This window comes from Bubalus kerabau, chromosome X (genome assembly GCF_029407905.1).
Source record: "Bubalus kerabau isolate K-KA32 ecotype Philippines breed swamp buffalo chromosome X, PCC_UOA_SB_1v2, whole genome shotgun sequence".
Taxonomy (NCBI): domain Eukaryota; kingdom Metazoa; phylum Chordata; class Mammalia; order Artiodactyla; family Bovidae; genus Bubalus; species Bubalus kerabau.
This window is the reverse complement of record NC_073647.1, coordinates 18,831,907-18,851,621: the sequence shown is the minus strand read 5'-3', so window position 1 is coordinate 18,851,621 and position 19,715 is coordinate 18,831,907. Positions and strand designations below refer to the sequence as shown.

Sequence of the window (19,715 nt, the reverse complement as noted above, 5' to 3'; positions counted from 1 at the left end):
AGTCTTCCAAGTGAACATATAGTGAACATGCTATATCCTTCAATTTATTTAGGTCTTCAATGTTTTGAATATTCAGTGTAGGAAAACTACACATTTTCCACTAAATGTATGCCTATTCATCTTATATTTTTGATGCTTTTGTAAATATTTTATTACTTTTCACATTCCAGTTATTTGTTGCAAGAATATGATCGATTTTAATGTATTTCCCATATATCTTGTAACTTTTCTATTTTTTGAAGGTTTCTTGGGGCTTCCCTGGTGACTCAGATGGTAAAGAATCTGCCTGCAATGCAGGAGACCTGGGTTCGATCCCTGGGTCCAGAAGATCCCCTGGAGAAGGGAATGGCAACCCACTCGGGTATTCTCGCCTGGAGAATTCCATGGACACAGGAGCTTGGCAGGCTACAGTTCATGGGGTTGATATGAGTCGAAAATGACTGAACAACTAACAGTAGCGTTGGTATGTAAATGATCATGTCGACTATGAAAAAAAAAAAAGTTTAACTTTCCTTCTTCTCAATCTTTGTGCTTTTTATTTCTGTATTGCACTTATTACAGCCTCTAGTATAATGCTGAATAGAAATGGTAAGAGCAGATGTTTTTACCATTTTCCTAATTTTAATGGGAAAGCATTTAATATTTTATTGTTAACAATTATGTTAACTGTTGGTATTTCTAGATACCTTTTATCAGGCTGAAGAGAATCCTTAGTCTGCTGAGATTTTCCTTTTAATTCTGAATTGATGTCAATTTTTTCTGCCTTTGTTTGTGATTATCACATGGTTTTTTTAATCTTTATTCTGTTAAGATTATGAATTAACTTTATAGATTTTTGAATATTAAATAAAACCTTGATTCCTGGGGTAATCATTAATTGTTTATGATGTATTATCTGTTTTATATATTGCTGAATTCAAGTTGTTAATATTTATTAAAGATTTTTGTGTCTATGTTCATGAAGGATATTGGTTAGTAATTTGCTTTTCTTGTAATGTTCTTGTCAAATCAAGGCTGGGTACATAATTTGTGGGACCTAGTACAAAATGAAAATGCAGGAAATTCTGTAAAAGATACAAAAATACAAATGTTTTCCCTTAAGTATTTTATTATATATAAAATAAAATAGAATAGCAGTAACAATGACACATGAATAACAACACAAACTTCTGAATTGCAAAAAATGGTGTCAATTTTACATAATACAATAAATAATATTTTGTTAATGTGATAACTTGATTGGTCATAAGGTTTTTCTGGCTCACTCTGCAAAATCATTGACTGGATACTCAAAATTTATACTTTCAGCAATCTCATTTTCAATTGTCATAATGAAAGCAACATATATTTATAGGCTGTGATAATATTGGAATACATTTCTGATAAATAATTTTGAAATATAAATCGTGTTACACCTAGAGCTGATGATTCTCACAGAACAATTTTTCTATAAAGATCTAACTCTTCATACAAATCATTTTTCTGTAAGTGTGAATTTGATTTTCAGTGTAAATTTATACAACAGTGTGTTGAGAACTCTGAAAATGGCCCCTAAAAATGTCATGCCCTAATCCCTGGAACCTGTATATATATGAAGAGATACTACTCTTGTGATTGTTATATTAGATGGTACAGTTGACCTTTATTCAGGTGAGCCTAGCCAGATCACGTAAGTATGCGTAAGTGCACAGAGTTTTCTCCAGCTGATAAGAGAAAAGGAAGTCAGAGACTTGACGGGTATGAGGGATTCAAAATGAGAGTGCCCGCTGCCAGCTCTGAGGTAGTAAGAGGACATGTAAGAAGTTAATGTTTTCTCCAGGTAGAAATAAGTCATGGAGAAGGCAATGGTGCTCCACTCCAGTACTCTTGCCTGGAAAATCCCATGGACGGAGGAGCCTGGTGGGCTGCAGTCCATGGGGTCGCTAAGAGCCGGACATGACTGAGCAACTTCACTCTCACTTTTCACTTTCCTGCACTGGAGAAGGAAATGGCAACCCATTCCAGTGTTCTTGCCTGGAGAATCCCAGGGACGGGGGAGCCTGGTGGGCTGACGTCTATGGGGTCACACAGAGTCGGACATGACTGAAGTGACTTAGCAGCAGCAGCAGCAGCAGAAATAAGTCAGCAAGTCCTGCCCACAGTGGTAGAGGGAAGGCAGAGCGGTAGGGGAGAGGATGTTGATAAAATAATTAAGTTCCAACTCCTGGAGGGGAGAATCTACATAAATTATGTGTAATTCCTTTGTAAGGTTTATTTTTCTCTATTCCTCCATTAATTTATTTATTCAGTTATTTATTTATACCATTAAGGACACATAAATATTTATCTTACATTTGGTGTTATAATTCAGTACTGTATTATTTTTACTTTGTTGTTCACATGTTTCCATCTTTGACCATTGGGGAGGAGTTTGATCCGAGGCCAGTGAAGAGGCTTGATCACTCAGAGCTTTTGTGTAATAAAGTTTTATTAAAGTCTAAAAGAGATAGAGAAAGCTTCAGACACAGACATTAGAAGGGGGCAGAAAGAGTACCCCCTTGAAGTTTATAGCAAGAAGTCACATACCTGTTAGCAAGCTGCTAATTAGAGAAAGGAAATGTCTCAAAAGTCAGGGAGTTGCACCAGGCTCCTCACCCACAACATGCATTTTGAGATAGCATTGGCACAAGGTGAGTTATCCCGGGCCGTAAAACAATTGACATGAATCTTGAAGAAAGGCGATTTCCAAGCAAATACATAGTTTCACTAACACAGCTTAAGAGAAATGGGTAAAACATACTGGTTTGTTGAGCCATTATTGGTTCTGACCCTTAAGCAGAACTGATTTGAAGAAAGGCAGATTCTAAGGTAAATCCGTAGTTCATTAACATAGCTTAAGAAAAACATTTCCACAAGAAAAACTCATTGGTTAGCTCAAGGTTTGAAAAAGTTAAGTTCAGGTGGAACCAGGTGTGATCTTAGCAACATGGAATTTTAAAAGAAACCTCCTTTCAATTTTGTATAGAGAAGGCCAAGAAACCATCTGACGCTTGCAGTTTGTTTTCCCCTGCCTCTTAAGAGAGAGGAAGAAAACGTCTGACACTTGCAGTCTATTCCCTCGCTTGGGGATCCTAGCCTTCCTGCCTGTTACTCTCAAGATCAGCAGTGATGTTAACTCATGTGGTTTGTAAAATATTATGTAATGAAATAAGTCACCCTTTGGAAGATCTACATAGCTCAGTCAAACACTATTTTTCACATGATCGATGCATGATGTAAAATCATGCTTGGGTAAAGATTCATTTAAAGCATAAGGCTGGGGAACTTCCCTGGTGGTCCAGGGGTTAGGAATACACTTTGCAATGCAGGAGACACAGGTTTGATCCCTGGTCAGAGAACTAAGATCCCACATGCCCTGGGGCGACTGAGCCAGTAAGCCACAACTAGAGAGCTCACCTGCCACAGGGAAGAGTCCGCGTGCTGCAACAGAGATCCATGGCAGCCAAAGCAATCTTTTTAAAAATAATAAGGTACAAGGCTGACCAGTGGATTTTAATATAACAATGTGTAAAAAACTCATTAATATGGATTCAGATTCCCCACTGCATCTGTCTTAAAGAAACTACCAGTGTCAAATTTTGGTTTAGTTAAAGGAGAATATCCACAATGATCTGAAACAATTATTCAACTACTCTTCCACTTTTCAGTTACATACTTACATTAGGCCAGATTTTCTTCATATACTTTAAAAGAACCTATCACAAAAAACATATCACTACATATTGAATGCAGAAGGAGACACAGGAATTCAACTGTCTTCTAATGAACTCTCTTATATTAAAAAGATTTGCAAATTAGTCAAACCTATTCTTCTTACTTTTTATTTTGTTTTGGAAATTATAGTTATTTTTCATAAACATGTTACTTAATGTAAACACACATTTCACTCCTTGTTGTTATATGTAAAAGAGTAAATAAATCAAAACTTTTAAAATGTCACAGTTATAACTCCTAGTATGTGCTAAGTTGCTTCTGTCATATCTGACTGTTTGCAATCTTGTAGACTGTGGCCTACCAGGCTCCGCCTGTCCATGGGATTCTCCAGCAAGAATACTGGAGTGGGTTGTGATGTCCTTCTCTAGGGGATCTTCCTGACCCAGGGATTGAACCTGTGTCTCTGATGTCTCCTGATTGGCAGGTGGGTTCTTTACCATTAGCACCACCTGGGACACCCAATTTTTTGTGTGGTTGGTATTAAATATAACCTACAGAAATCAAAGACTCTTTGAGATTCTAAGTATTTTTTAAAACTTCAAATCAGATCTGCTGTTGTGGATTGCTGAATAAAAGTGGTGGAGGGAACAAATGATGACCCTTGTCTTACTATTAAGTAGACTAGACTCCTACAAGGGAAACTGACACAATGAAAAAATATACTATGAAAAATATGATTCAGAGGCAGAGCAAGTAACATATACAGTAGGCACTAACTAAGAAAAGAAGAGTAGGGGTATAAGTGGTAAGGAACTTGTTGCCAAGAGAGACTTAAGCATAGGTAGGATTTTGTACAACAGAAGAGTGGGGAATATTCTTTCTAAGCTTAATGACTATCATGAGCAAAATCCTAGAGGCCCAGATAAACTTAATATGCTCTAGGAACTTTAAGGAAACCATCCTGACTGGAGTAAATAGTTTGCATTGGTTAATAGCAGGAAGTTGTTTGAATAAATGGGCTAGAGGCAAATTTGGAGAGCTTAAAATGTCAGGATGAGGAGCTTAGGTTTTACAGACAATGGAAAGCTATTAAAGTTTCCTGACTCGGGATGATGACGTGATGAAGGCAATATTTCATAAAAATTAGCCTAGAAGTAGTGCAAAGGAGAGATTGGAATAGAAAGACTGGAAATTAGTTAGGATAGTATTATAGTCAATCCATTCATCAAGTGGTGAGGACCTAGTCATGGTAATGGAAAGTCAAGAATGGATGCAAGAGATACTGTAAAGACAAAATGAGCAGGACTTGATTGATTAGAAAGAGAAGATTAATGGTGAGACTGGATGACTGAGAGAATAGTGCTGTCATTGATGGAATAAGAACACTGGAGTGGGTTGCCATTTCCTTCTCCAATGCAGGAAAGTGAAAAGTGAAAGTGAAGTCACTCAATTATGTCCGACTCTTAGCAACCCCATGGACTGCAGCCCACCAGGCTCCTCCGTCCATGGGATTTTCAAGGCAAGAGTACTGGAGTGGGGTGCCATTGCCTTCTCCCATATAAGAACATAAAGAGACCCATTTTAAGTAGTTGATGATAATTAGGTCATTACCTAATTAGTGTAGTAATAAAGGTGTGGGATTATCCAAATAGAAATACATATGAATAGGGAGTCACTAAATAGGAAATTGGATGAGAAATATAAAATTGAGAGGCTACATTTAAAGAGATAAGTATTGTGTTTGAGGAGAAGGCAGTGGCACCCCACTCCAGTGCTCTTGCCTGGAGAACCCCATGGACGGGGGAGCCTGGTAGGCTGCAGTCCATGGGGTCGCTAGGAGTCGGACACGACTGAACGACTTCACTTTCACTTTTCACTTTCATGCACTGGAGAAGGAAATGGCAACCCACTCCAATGTTCTTGCCCGGAGAATCCCAGGGACAGGGGAACCTGGTGGGCTGCTGTCTATGGGGTCGCACAGAGTCGGACACGACTGAAGCGACTTGGCAGCAGCAGCATTGTGTTTGAGGAAATGAATGGGTTTGCAGAGGAATAAATTCTATAAATCAGGAGCCCAGAAACTATGACTTAATGATAGGCAGAGCAAGTGAAGGAGAATGAAGAAACAATTGAAGACTAACAGGAGAACAGAATAATACCAGCCTACAGAAACCAAGAGGGGACAGATTTTCAAGAGGCTGGAAATGGGCCACATCAAAATCTACAGAAAATAGAAGATTTCATATATAAGTTGAGTTCAGTGAAAACAAGAGTCTTTGTATTGTATTTTTCATTCAACAATGTTGCCTAAATGCCTAGAATTGTACTCAGGAAGGCAGGGATCATTGGAGACCTTCTCAGAAGCTTCCTATCATGGATTTGCTGACAAATGTTTTCCTTTAAATAATACAACTGAAGTTGTAGAAAGAGAGAAGATACAGAGCTAAAGTCAACTTTTTAGTGATAAAACTAGGAACGCATCCTGTATCTTGAAGTATGAAAATTTATCTTTCTGTATAAAATATGAAGAATTTTTTAAATGTCTAAAAGCTTAAACAGATATATACAAACTCATATATAATTTTTTACACACAAACATATATATACATATCTATGACGGTTTTTTAAAATATGTTGTATTTACTGAAAGAGTATGAGCAGAAACTGAAAAGCCAAGTGGAAAAAAAAATAACATGAAGAGATAAAATTTTTTTTTTCAATTACCAAACCAGCCAGAAATATAGCAGAAAATGTGTGACATTCATAGTAACTTCATTTTAGTTTCAATGCTATTATTCAGTTAATGTAAATTAATATGAAATATGATACAAACAGTTAAATGTAGCCCCCATATATTGCTTTTAGTGCATCTTTGAAGGCAGAAAAGTAGACTAAATCAGTGAGAAATTGAATTCTAAAGCAGAGATTATAGTTTTCCTCATAGTTCATATGCCAGAATTCTCTCTCTTCCTCTTAACTTTGCTTTAGTTCTATTGCTCTTTTTTTAGTTTAATAACTAAAATTATAAAAATATGCATTTTAATGATAAAATGGTAATTTAGCAGGAAGCAGAACAATGGTGTCTTACAGCGGATCTTTAAATTCAATTTTTCACTAAATTAATTTCATGAGGTGTGTTGTTCTATCTAAATCTAGACAGTATAGGTATTCATGTAGATTCATAAACCGTATCCCATGAACTCCAAATAAAAGATACAAACCTATTTTTTCTATAGAGACAGAGAAAGGAGTAAGGTAAGAGAGAAAAGTACTTTATTAATCCTAAAAAAATCAGATATCTATTTGAAACTGGGAAAGGAGAAATACGTATAATGTATGTCTGTGTATATGTATTTCAAAAGGAATACATTAATGAAGCAGCTATTTCTTCTTTAGAATGACAGATATCTTTGCTCTCAAAAAGAAAAATAATAGGGTCTTCCCTGGTGGTCCAGTGTTTAAGAATCTGCCTCCCAATGCAGGGGATGAGGGTTTGATCCCTGGTCGGGGAAACTAAGATCTCGCCCACGGGGAAAGTAAGAGCGCCCATGCACTCTGGAGCCCCTGTGCTACCACTGGAGAGAATTCTGCCTGCTACAATGAAAGATCCTGCATGTCACAACTAAGAGCTGACACAGCCCAAAGTAAATAAATTTATAAAAAAGAATAAGAAATGATATAGGAAGAGTTTGGATTAGATGACCTGTCAAGTCGGCGTTGTCCGTTTCTGCGCTACCGGCCTTCCTGTTGGCGATTGTCTGAAGTGTTTTGTCGCGTCTCCCGCTCCTCCTGGACTCAGGTTGTAACCACAACCGCCCGACTCCTTAGCTCTGTCATGTCCTCCTCGTCTATCCCCCTTGGGGTCCCAGTCGTATGCTGTTCATAAATTCTTTAAATGGTCTGCGGAGACGCCTACAAAAAAGAAATAAGCACGTGTGTCAAAACGTTCACTTGCCGTAGTCGGCAGGATTCGAACCTGCGCGGGGAGACCCCAGTGGATTTCCAGTCCACCGCCTTAACCGCTCGGCCACGACTACTGCTGGTGGTTGGTTTTGGCAGTGAGACCTATATAGAGTTGACACACAAGTGTCTAGTATCAGGTCAAAAGTTTTCTCAAGTGGATGCCATTTTCCTGTAAGGAGGCTTAAGAAGGGGAGCAAAGAAACAAATCATTCACATATTATAACAAAAGAAGGAAGCTCTCGGGGACTTTATATCAACCAGATCAGCCTTCAGGATTTGCAAGAAATAAAGACTTCGTAAAAGCCTGAGGGCCAAGAGGAGCTACTCCACGTTCAAAGTAATGCTCACAATTCTCCAAGCCAGGCTTCAGCAATACGTGAACCGTGAACTTCCAGATAATTCTGACATTTGTATTGTCTTGGTATTGGTATCTGTTCTTTAGTTTGAGGTTTTCTGGTTTCTTGATATCAGTGACTTTTTAAAATTAAATTCTTGACATTGTAAATATTATATTATGAGATTCTGGATCTTATTTACATCTTTTCTTTTGGTAGGTCTACTCTGGCATCATGCTGGTGGGGGAAGTGGTCACCACTTCATTACTACTGTGTGGAAATAGAAGTGCAGGTTCTTCACTAAGGCTCCAGTGATACTCTGGGGAAGTAGAGGGGAACCCTGTTACTGCTTGTTGACTTAGAAATTGAAGTTCCCTTCTAGGGCTTTGCTGATACTGACAGAGGGAGGGGCACGTGATTTCTGCTCACCCTGTGGCCTCCACTAACATTGACTGGGGATAAAAGATCCATATGGCCTTTTTCTACCCACTAGGTTCCCACTGAGTCTTTGCTCATGGGCATGAGGGTAAGGCCCTAGAAGTTGAAGCTCCCTTCTAGGGCTTTGCTGATACCACCCTGGCTGATAGAGAGGGAGGGGCACCTGATTTTTGCTCACCATGTGGCCTCCATTAACATTGGCTGGGGATTAGAGAAAGATCCATTTGGCCTTCTCCTACCCACTAGGTTCCCTACTTAGTCTTTGCTCATTCGAATGAGAGTAAGGCCCATGGTTTTCCTATATTGTTTGGCAGGAATAAAATATTTATTATCTAAAATTTTTCTGAATTGCTGTTTGCCCCTTTCTTGGTCTTTTGACTAGAGAGAGCAGGCTTTCTTGAAACTAGTTTTGTCTGTGCTCTTTGGTTTCTCTAAGTTGCTGGCTTCCTCAATACCTAGTCCAAGATATATGAAGAACACCCAAAAAATTCATCACTTTGTTAGTCCTTGGATCCCAAAGTCCTTAGCCAGTCTGCCTTTTTTTCCTGCACCTTTCAGAGTGCTTGTGTTAGTTTTATAAAAAATAGGTTTTTAGTTGTACTTAATGGGAAAACTAGAAGTGCATCTCTTTATCTTGTGCTAGAATCAGAAGCTCGGATATACTTTTTATTATTCTAATTTACCGTTTAAAGGTGTTTTTCTGGAATTGGATGTATCAGCCGACAGACCCACCCACTCATCATGTTCAAAACCATCACTGAAATTATATATTTTAACCATGGTACCTCTCAGCCTTCTTTCATCCCTTGGATCATTTAGTTGACTTTCAGTAGATAATCTCAAATCCATGATGACTTCTTTGAATATCCTGATGGTATTTCCCATATTTCTCAACTCTGATACCTGTTCTTACTTCCAACTCTGAACTTAGTCATTTTAGCAACTGCCCAGATGTTTTCTTTAATGAAAAGAAAAATTAAGTTGAATCCTCACTTCATTCAAAACCATGCTCAAATGTGACCTCTTCAGAGTGGCTTTTCATTACCATTCTCTGTACAGTTACTCTGCTTTCTTTTCTTCATACCACTTATCACTATTTGACCTTTTATAATTATGTGTTTGTTCATTGTCCCCATCCCTCTAATATAAAGACTCTTAGGACAAGGCCCGTGTTTTATTCACTGTTGTATTCCCAATGCTCAGAAAAGTCCCTGGCACATAGTAGTCTCTAAGTAAATATTTTACTGATTGAATGAATAAATATGTCACAAGGGATTTGGGTGAAAGAGGGAGAAGAGAATGGAGAGTTCAGGGCACCTGATCGAAAGAATTCTAACTTATATAGGATAGTAGCCTCCAGATTAGACATACATGGACCAAACTTAGATAAAAATGTGTGAGGGGCAGAAAATTACTTTTTCTCTTTTGGGTTCTTTTCTCTCTCTCATGTAAACCACATTTCTTGTTCTATGAAAATACTTTAGCATAGGAGCAAAGCCTTTTTAAATATGGCACTTATAGCCCTCTGATGGCAAGGTTGAAGACTCCTGACCAGAAATTTCCACATTTTGCTTAGAAGATGGAAGCGAGTGACAGTTCGGCCAGCTGCAGTGCATCAGAACTCATGTGGTCCGTGGAAGAACTGTATTCATTCCAAATGCAGGTCTTTCAGTGAAGTGCAAGATCTTGAGTTGAATCCAGTTTTTACAGGTGAGTAGTTAAAATGCATAGAAGAAAGCAGTGAGGTCATCCATCCTGAGCAGTCAGGACCTCATCATATTTCTACTCACCCTATGACTTTTGTTGCAGCTGCCTATGGAGCCATACGTGGGCTGGGATCTCTTTGCTTGTCACAGCAAAGGAAGGGATACAGCGTCTTCTCTACGATATCACTGCACCTTGGAGGAAGATTACAAAGCAGTGTGATGTTTTTTATTTCATCTCTTAGTTTGATGTCTCTCTAAGCCGCTCAGGTGTCAGGTGCCATGGATGGAAAAAAACCTGTTTTACACCCTCCCAGAATGTTTATAAAAATATGTCCTATCCTAATCTATATTCAGAAGAGTAGTATATATTATACTATAATAAAATATTCAGTTCAGTTTAGTCGTTCAGTTGTGTCCGACTCTTTGTGACCCCATGAATCGCAGCACGCCAGGCCTCCCTGTCCATCACCAACTCCCGGAGTTCACTCAGACTTACGTCCATCGAGTCAGTGATGCCATACAGCCATCTCATCCTCTGTCGTCCCCTTCTCCTCCTGCCCCCAATCCCTCCCAGCATCAGAGTCTTTTCCAATGAGTCAACATTTCGCATGAGGTGGCCAAAGTACTGGAGTTTCAGCTTTAGCATCATTCCTTCCAAAGAAATCCCAGGACTGATCTTCAGAATGGACTGGTTGGATCTCCTTGCAGTCCAAGGAACTCTAAAGAGTCTTCTCCAACACCACAGTTCAAAAGCATCAATTCTTGGGCGCTCAGATTTATTCACAGTCCAACTCCCACATCCATACATGACCACTGGTAAAACCATAGCCTTGATTAGACAGACCTTTGTTGACAAAGTAATGTCTCTGCTTTTGAATATGCTATCTAGGTTGGTCATAACTTTCCTTCCAAGGAGTAAGCGTCTTTTAATTTCATGACTGCAATCACCATCTGCAGTGATTTTGGAGCCCCAAAAAATAAAGTCTGACAGTTTCCACTGTTTCCCCATCTATTTCCCATGAAGTGATGGGACCAGATGCCATGATCTTAGTTTTTTGAATGTTGAGCTTTAAGGCAACTTTTTCCCTCTCCTCTTTCACTTTCATCATGAGGCTTTTTAGTTCCTCTTCACTTTCTGCCATAAGGGTGGTGTCATCTGCATATCTGAGGTTATTGATATTTCTCCCGGCAATCTTGATTCCAGCTTGTGCTTCTTCCAGCTCAATATTTCTTGTAAAAGAAAATATTAGAGCTATGCTAAAACAAAAAAAGTGGAAAATTAACACCTTAATGTCCTTTCAAATATAGTAGCCTTCTAGGGAAACACAATTGAGGTTTGAGAATGTTAGTCACATACAACACTTGTCCTGGATAATTGATATCACCTGAGCTATAAAATTTCAGAGCCACCCGGCCCTTCCCAGAAATATTTCCTCCAGAAATTATATTGTTCCTTGAACAGGCAAAGCTTTTACTCAAATGAGCTGTCTCCAGCAAGCTTTCCATCAAATTCTTTGCCATTGGTGCAGTTGCCTTAATTTTACTTAAGTGCTTGCTGGCTGACTTTGAGTCCAGAAAGACAAAGTGTATCTTATGGGACAGAATTCAAGCTTGGGAGGAAAAAGAAAAGCAGCTGCCTTCTTTTTGACCTCCCTGCCATTTTCTCACTACTAGTGGCGATGAGGAGATGAGAGCCAAGATGGCCCTCGTTTCTATCTTGATAAACCTGCTTTGGTGACTTGCTTACTTGCAGCATGTGAATGACCTCCATAAAAATAAGTTCATTGAAAAAATGATCTCCTGGCAATTCAAAATTTGGTCTAATGATTTACTCCCGTAAAATTACATTTCACATGGTTGGACCGAATTTTGCCTTTATTTTGTCTACTGACTCAAATTGGGGAGCTGACATAATGGGGTGTACTGTTTTGCTTTGTTTTTATTCTAATAAAATATCACCCTTTAATTGTAGGTAGTGGATAGTGGAATGAATAATGAAGAAATTTGTTTTCCTTGTACAACTGTGCTTATGAGAAAAAAATCTCTCACATACGAAAAATAATTTTAACTGTGCAGATTTTTTGGCTGAATTTCAGTCAACATGAGTAAGATAATAGCCGTATGCATCCATCCACCCATCTGTTCAGTTCATTTGTTCAATATTTATTGAACACCTACTCTACCAGGCATTGATGATACGGCCACGAAAAAGATAGAGAAGTGAATCTTCTACTCCGTGGGCCCTTGATGGTGGCCTACTCCTTGAAACCCTCTTTCCTCTGAAGTGCATCCCCACTGTATTTATTTTGTTTCCCAAAAAGTTGGTGAGCTCCTCCAAGGCGGAAATTCTATCTTGTGTTTTCTATGATGCTAGACATTTGACAAATACTTGATGGACTAGATTTAACAAAAATTTTTGAAGATGTAGGTGACGAACATTTCAGAGCTAGTCATAGGATGTTAGATTTAGAAGGGGCCGTAAAGATAATCTATCCATAGATCTCCAGAGGGTAGTTGTATAGATACCTTTAGGGTTGCTTCCAGGGAATGGGGACAGCCCAGCAGAGGGATGGTGATACTGTTACGACCTTCAGTGTACATCAAGCATAAGATTTGTACTTTCAACCCTTTTACATGGAAAACATTTCTGTAAGATTTTATATGAACAAAGATATGGCTGCTTAAAAAAAAACCCTCTAAACTACTAATTGGTCCAACACCTCTTACAGATCTTTTAGATAGGCCTGGACTGGAATGGGTGAATTTAACTCATATGATCATTATATATACTACTGTGGGCAGGAACCCCTTAGAAGAAATGGAGTAGCCATCATAGTCAACAAAAGAGACCAAAATGCAGTACTTGTATACAATCTCAAAAATGACAGACAGATCTCTGTTCATTTCCAAGGCAAACCATTCAATATCACGGTAATCCAAGTCTATGCCCCTACCAGTAACACTGAAGAAGATGAAGTTGAATGGTTCTATGAAGATCTACAAGACCTTTTAGAACTAACAGCCAAAAGATGTCTTTTTCATTATGGGAGACTGCAATGCAAAAGTAGGAAGTCAAGAAATACCAGGAGTAACAGGCAAATTTGGCCTTGGAGTACAGAATGAAGCAGGGCAAAGGCTAATAGAATTTCACCAAGAGAATGTGCTGGTCATAGCAAACACCCTCTTCCAGCAACACAAGAGAAGACTCTACACATGGACATCACCAGAAGGTCAAAACCAAAATCAGATTGATTATATTCTTTGCAGCCAAAGATGGAGAAGCTCTATACAGTCAGCAAAAACAAGACCAGGAGCTGACTGTGGCTCAGATCATGAACTCCTCATTGCAAAATTCAGACTTAAATTGAAGAAAGTTGGGAAAACCACTAGACTATTCAGGTATGACCTAAATCAAATCCCTTATGATTATACAGTGGAAGTGAGAAATAGATTTAAGGCACTAGATCTGATAGATAGAGTGCCTGAAGAACTATAGATGGAGGTTCGTGACACTGTATAGGAGACAGGGATCAAGACCATCCCCATGGAAAAGAAATGCAAAAAAGCAAAATGGCTGTCTGGGGAGGCCTTACAAATAGCTGTGAAAAGAAGAGAAGCGAAAAACAAAGGAGAAAAGGAAAGATACACTCATTTTAATGCAGAGTTCCAAAGAATAGCAAAGAGAGATAAGAAACCCTTCCTCAGCAATCAATGCAAAGAAATAGAGGAAAACAATAGAATAGAAAAGACTAGAGATCTCTTCAAGAAAATTAGAGATACCAAGGGAACATTTCATGCAAAGATGGGCTCAATAAAGGACAGAAATTGTATGGACTTAACAGAAGCAGAAGATATTAAGAAGAGGTGGCAAGAATACATAGAAGAACTATACAAAAAAGATCTTCACTACCTAGATAATCACGATGGTGTGATCACTCATCTAAAGCCAGACATCCTGGAATGCGAAGTCAAGTGAGCCATAGGAAGTAACACTACGAACAAAGCTAGTGGAGGGGATGGAATTCCAGTTGAGCTATTTCAAATCCTAAAAGATGATGCTGTGAAAGTGCTGCACTCAATATGCCAGCAAATTTGGAAAACTCAGCAGTGGCCCCAGGACTGGAAAAGGTCAGTTTTCATTCCAATCCCAAAGAAAGGCAATGCCAAAGAATGCTCAAACTACCACCCAATTGCACTCATCTCACACACTAGCAAAGTAATGCTCAAAATTCTCCAAGCCAGGCTTCAAATACATGAACCGTGAACATCCAGATGTTCAAGCTGGATTTAGAAAAGGCAGAGGAACCAGAGATCAAATTGCCAACATCTACTGAATCATCAAAAAAGCAAGAGTGTTCCAGAAATATATCTAGTTCTGCTTTTTGGCTATGCCAAAGCCTTTGACTGTGTGGATCACAATAAACTGTGGAAATTTCTTCAAGAGATGGGAATACCAGACCACCTGACCTGCCTCTTGAGAAACCTGTATGCAGGTCAGGAAGCAACAGTTAAACTGGACATGGAACAACAGACTGGTTCCAAATAGGAAAAGCAGTACGTCAAGGCTCTATACTGTCACCCTGCTTATTTAACTTATATGTACAGTACACCCTGAGAAATGCAGAGCTGGATGAAGCACAAGCTGGAATCAAGATTGCTGGGAGAAGTAACCTCAGATATGCAGATGACACCACCATTGTGGCAGAAAGTGAAGAGGAACTAAAAAGCCTCTTGATGAAAGTGAAAGTGGAGAGTGAAAAAGTTGGCTTAAAGCTCAACAGTCAGCAAACTAAGATCATGGCATCTGGTCCCATCACTTCATGGCAAATAGATGGGGAAACAGTGGAAACAGTGTCAGACTTTATTTTTTTGGGCTCCAAAATCACTGCAGATGGTGACTGCAGCCATGAAATTAAAAGACGCTTACTCCTGGGAAGGAAAGTTATGACCAACCTAGACAGCATATTCAAAAGCAGAGACATTACTTTGTCAACAAAGGTCCATGTAGTCAAGGCTATGGTTTTTCCAGTGGTCATGTATGGATGTGAGAGTTAGACTATAAAGAAAGCTGAGCACCGAAGAATTGATGCGTTTGAACTGTGGTGTTGGAGAAGAGTCTTGAGTGCCCCTTGGCCTGCAAGGATATTCAACCAGTCCATCCTAAAGGAGATCAGTCATGGGTGTTCATTGGAAGGACTAATGTTGAAGCTGAAACTCCAATATTTTGGCTACCTGATGTGAAGAGCTGACTCATTTGAAAAGACCCTGATGTTGGGAAAGATTGAAGGCAGGAGGAGAAGGGGATGACAGAGGATGAGATGGTTGGATGGCATCCCTGACTCAATGGACATGCGTTTGGGTAAACTCTGGGAGTTGGTGATGGACAGGGAGGCCTGGCGTGCTGCCGGTTCATGGGGTTGCAAAGAGTCGGACATGATTGAGCAACTGAGCTGAACTGACTGAAGAAGGTTAGGTGGGCTTCCTGGGTGCTCAGATGGTAAAGAGTCCGCTTAGTGCTGGAGACCTGGATTTGATCTCTTGGTTGGGAAGAACCCCTGGAGACAAAAATGGCAGCCCACTCCAGTGTTCTTGCCTGGAGAATTCCATGTACAGAGGAGCCTGGTGGGCTACTGTTGAAAGAATTAGACATGACTGAACAACCAAGTGTGTGCACACAGACACACACAAGAAGGTTAGGTAATTTTCTCACGGTCATACATATAGTTATTAATACTCTAGAGCTTAAACCTGAATATTTGGATTTCAAATCTAAGATTCTCTCTGTGACATTCTGTTTTTAACTAGTTCACAACTGTTGCTTGACCAACACACTGCTTGACACATAAACATCATAACTGAAGGGAGGAATGTTCACATCTGCTTTGATAGCCCTTCATCTCTCCTTGGACATATCTGTGCCCTTAGCAAGGTGACTGTCATACAGTAAGTGCTTAATGGTGGTCGTTGTACTGGTGGTAATTCTTCATGATTGATTGTTTCATCTTTCCAGATTAATGCACTCTAATCCTTTTCATCTGTTTTCATAGTCTTCCCTCTCCCATCCCTTCAAAGAGCTTTGTTGCTCATATTCTCTGTCTGCAGTCCTTGGGATGAACTGGATATGGGAATTGGGACATACATAGGAGGTTCTAACCATAGCTACCTCTTAAATGCTTACATATTTAATTATGAAACACTTAAGAGTTGTCTGTTGTCAAGTTTCAGAAAATAAAGTTGTTGTTGTTTAGTCGCTAAGTCGTGTCCGACTCTTTGTGACCCCATGCACTGCAGCACGCCAGGCTCCCCAGTCCTTCACTATCTCCTGGAGTTTGCTCAAATTCATGTCCGTTGAGTCAGCGATGCTATCTAACCATCTAATCCTCTGCTGCTCTCGTCTCCTTTTGCCTTCAGTCTTTCCCAGCATTGGGGTCTTTTCTTGGAAAAAGAAAAAAAAGGACCACAAAACACGACTTGTACTAAAAATGCTTTTGAGAGTTTAGTTAGGGCTTTTGTTTGTTTCAAATTGTAAGCACTGTTGCCCCAGCATTTGCCTTCTCACTGGATCTGTACACCTGCACGTTCTGTGCTAGTACTTGCTGCGCCAGCTTCCCTAGTTCCGTGGGTTTCATTGCTTCCCCCACCTTTGCTTCCCCTGTTGCCTGCTTGCTCTCTTTTTCAGCTGGATGTCTTCTCCTCAAAATCAGAAATATTACTGACAAGGATTTTGAGCTCTCCTCAAGGGGAGATGACTTAGGATTGCCGTTTTTCACATCTTGCTGACAGATCCTTTAGGTTCAGTTTGATCAGAATGTTTCCTCTCTGACCGATTTTAAGAGAGCTTTGTGGAGGGTCTCCTGCCACCAGCCTCTGCTGCTATTGCCAGTGCAGTGGGACGGAGTGGATTGGCTTTGTGGCTAGACAGAATTGGGTGTTGTTTGTTTTCCCGGTTTATTCTTGCTTTTGGATGCTGTTACCTCTTTCTTATTAGCACCCTGCTGCTGCTGCTAAGTCACTTCAGTCGTGTCCGACTCTGTGCGACCCCATAGACGGCAGCCCACCAGGCTCCCCCGTCCCTGTGATTCTCTAGGCAAGAACACTGGAGTGGGTTGCCATTTCCTTCTCCAATGCATGAAAGTGAAAAGTGAAAGTGAAGTTCCTGTCGAACTCTTAGCCACCCCATGGACTGCAGCCTACCAGGCTCCTCCGTCCGTGGGATTTTCCAGGCCAGAGTACTGGAGTGGTGTGCCATTGCCTTCTCCAAGTAATAGAGAAAAAAGCATTATAACAAGATCTTAGAATTCAAGGTTAGTACTTCAGTCTCCATTTGGTTAAAAAAAAAAAATAGGACCCCCAACTTTAAAAGTTCATGCTAGGTTTGAAATATTTAATTTAAGGCTATTCTCACAGTTTTCTTTTGCCTCCCACTTTTTTTGCCTTATGAATGACTTTGTTATAGTGAGTGACAAGTATATCCTATCCTTGCCGATCATTTTTAAGAGGATGGATTTTCATAGAGCAGTGCGTCTCTAGTGGTATAGATGTTTATCTTATGTATTGAGAGTTTATAATTCAATATTTTCAGGTTTTCATTTTTAGTTGATGACATTGATAAATAGAACTATGACTTTTATATTCATAGGATCTTCTATCTATACTTAATTATCATTACTGTGAAGTTATCAATTTTATAGCCCAGTGGTTTGGAGAAATCTAGATCAGTTTCATCATTTCCAGATAGAGAATAGCCAAGATATTTTTAGAAAATATTTGTAACTGAGGTTATTAGATGATTTGAATGCCTGAGACTATGACTTAGTTAAAAACTTGGGTAGTTTATCAGACTGAAAACTGATTTTCTACCCTAGAATCATGGTGCACCTGAAGTTTAGGATGTGTGTGTGTGCGTGTGTGCACGTGTGTGCTAATCCATGCATGTGTGTGTGTTTAAGTGTGTGTGTGTGTGTGTAGGGAGTTTTCTTATAGGAATTGGTTTACTCAGTTGTGGGAGTGGCTAACCAAGCCTGAAATCCATAGGGCAGGCAGTGATAAAGGGAAGATCACCAGATCACCTGCAGGCTCAGACTCCACAGACACAGGCCAAGGCTGTTGTCCACAGGCAAAATGTCTTAGTCTTTTGGAGAAAACTCAGCCTTGCTTTGAGGACCTCTCAATTGAGTCAGTCAGGTCCATTCAGATTATCTGGATAATCTCCCTTAAAGTCAATGGTTTAGGGCCTTTAATTACATCTGCAATACTTTTTTTTTTAACAGCAGCACATAAATTAGTTTTTAAATAATCAGGGGCTGTAATCCAGCTGAGTGGACACATTGGAATCACGCTGTATGTTATCACACGAACTGTTTTTCTATGTGGTCTCCCTTTTTTTCTTCGTATTTAGGTAAATTTGTAGGTGCGTTCCAGTGGTTATCTTTAGACTATTACTTTTTATAATAACTATTCTCCCTCTACTGCCTTGGTTATCTGATTTAACCTTTATTTGATATCCTTCTATATCTACATATTCCCTATGTAACAATAAAACAGATCTCATCTTTAAAGGTATAGTTTAAAGAGAAAAATCCATAAATAAAAGGAGACCTGGATCTTCACACTGATATGGCTCATCATGTACCTGGGAAAACTGACCCAGTTAACAACAAGAAAAATCCCACTGCAACTATTATACATTAAAGGTAAATAAATAATCCTCAGAGCCTCTTGGCAAAAAGTGAAGTAACTTAGGATGAATAAAAGTCAGCTTAGCATCAAACTTCTCTAAAGCCACGTGGAAAGCAAGACCAAAACACAGCAGCATTTTCAAGAAATGCAAAGAAATACAATATGAACCAAGAATTTTACATCTGGCCAACCTGTCCTTCTGGAGGAGGAAAATGGCACCTCACTCCAGTATTCTTGCCTGGAAAATTCCATGGACAGAGAAGCCTGGTGGGCTACAGTCCATAGGGTTGCAAAGAGTCAGACACGACTGAGCACACACACAAGCTGTCCTTCAATTACCAGTTACAATTTAATCAGCATTTCTATGGGAATTTTTAACTATAATTCAATCATCATTTCCATGATGATCTCTTCAATTACTTTCCTGAATTTAGTCAACTTATTTTACATCTCTCTGTTTTTATGTCCACTTGATATGTATTGATTTTTTGCATATCAATTACACCTCGATAAAGCTGTTAAAATATTTTAAATAAATATACTTTAAAAATAAAATAGTTAAAAAATTTTATTGGAGTATAGTTGATTTACAATGTTGTGTTAGTTTCTGCTGTAGAGCAAAGTGAATCAGTTATATATATACATAATATCCCCTCTTTCTGAGATTCCCTTTCCATATAGGTCATTACAGAGTATTGAGCAGAGTTCCGTGGGCTATACAGTAGGTCCTTACTAGTTATCTGTTTTAGTTATCTATTTTATATATCAGTTCAGTTCAGTCGCTCAGTCGTGTCCGACTCTTTGAGACCCCATGAATTGCAGCACGCCAGGCCTCCCTGTCCATCACCAACTCCTGGAGTTCACTCAGACTCATGTCAATCGAGTAGGTGATGCCATCCAG

At 39.3% G+C, this 19,715-nt stretch overlaps 1 non-coding gene across 1 annotated transcript; it reads right to left on the bottom strand.

Moving 5' to 3' along the window:
• Window positions 1–7,648: 7,648 nt before the first annotated feature.
• TRNAS-GGA (transfer RNA serine (anticodon GGA)) lies at window positions 7,649–7,730 on the bottom strand. The gene has a single exon. It is a non-coding gene; the product is annotated as a tRNA-Ser (tRNA).
• Between the last annotated feature and the right edge of the window lie 11,985 nt (window positions 7,731–19,715).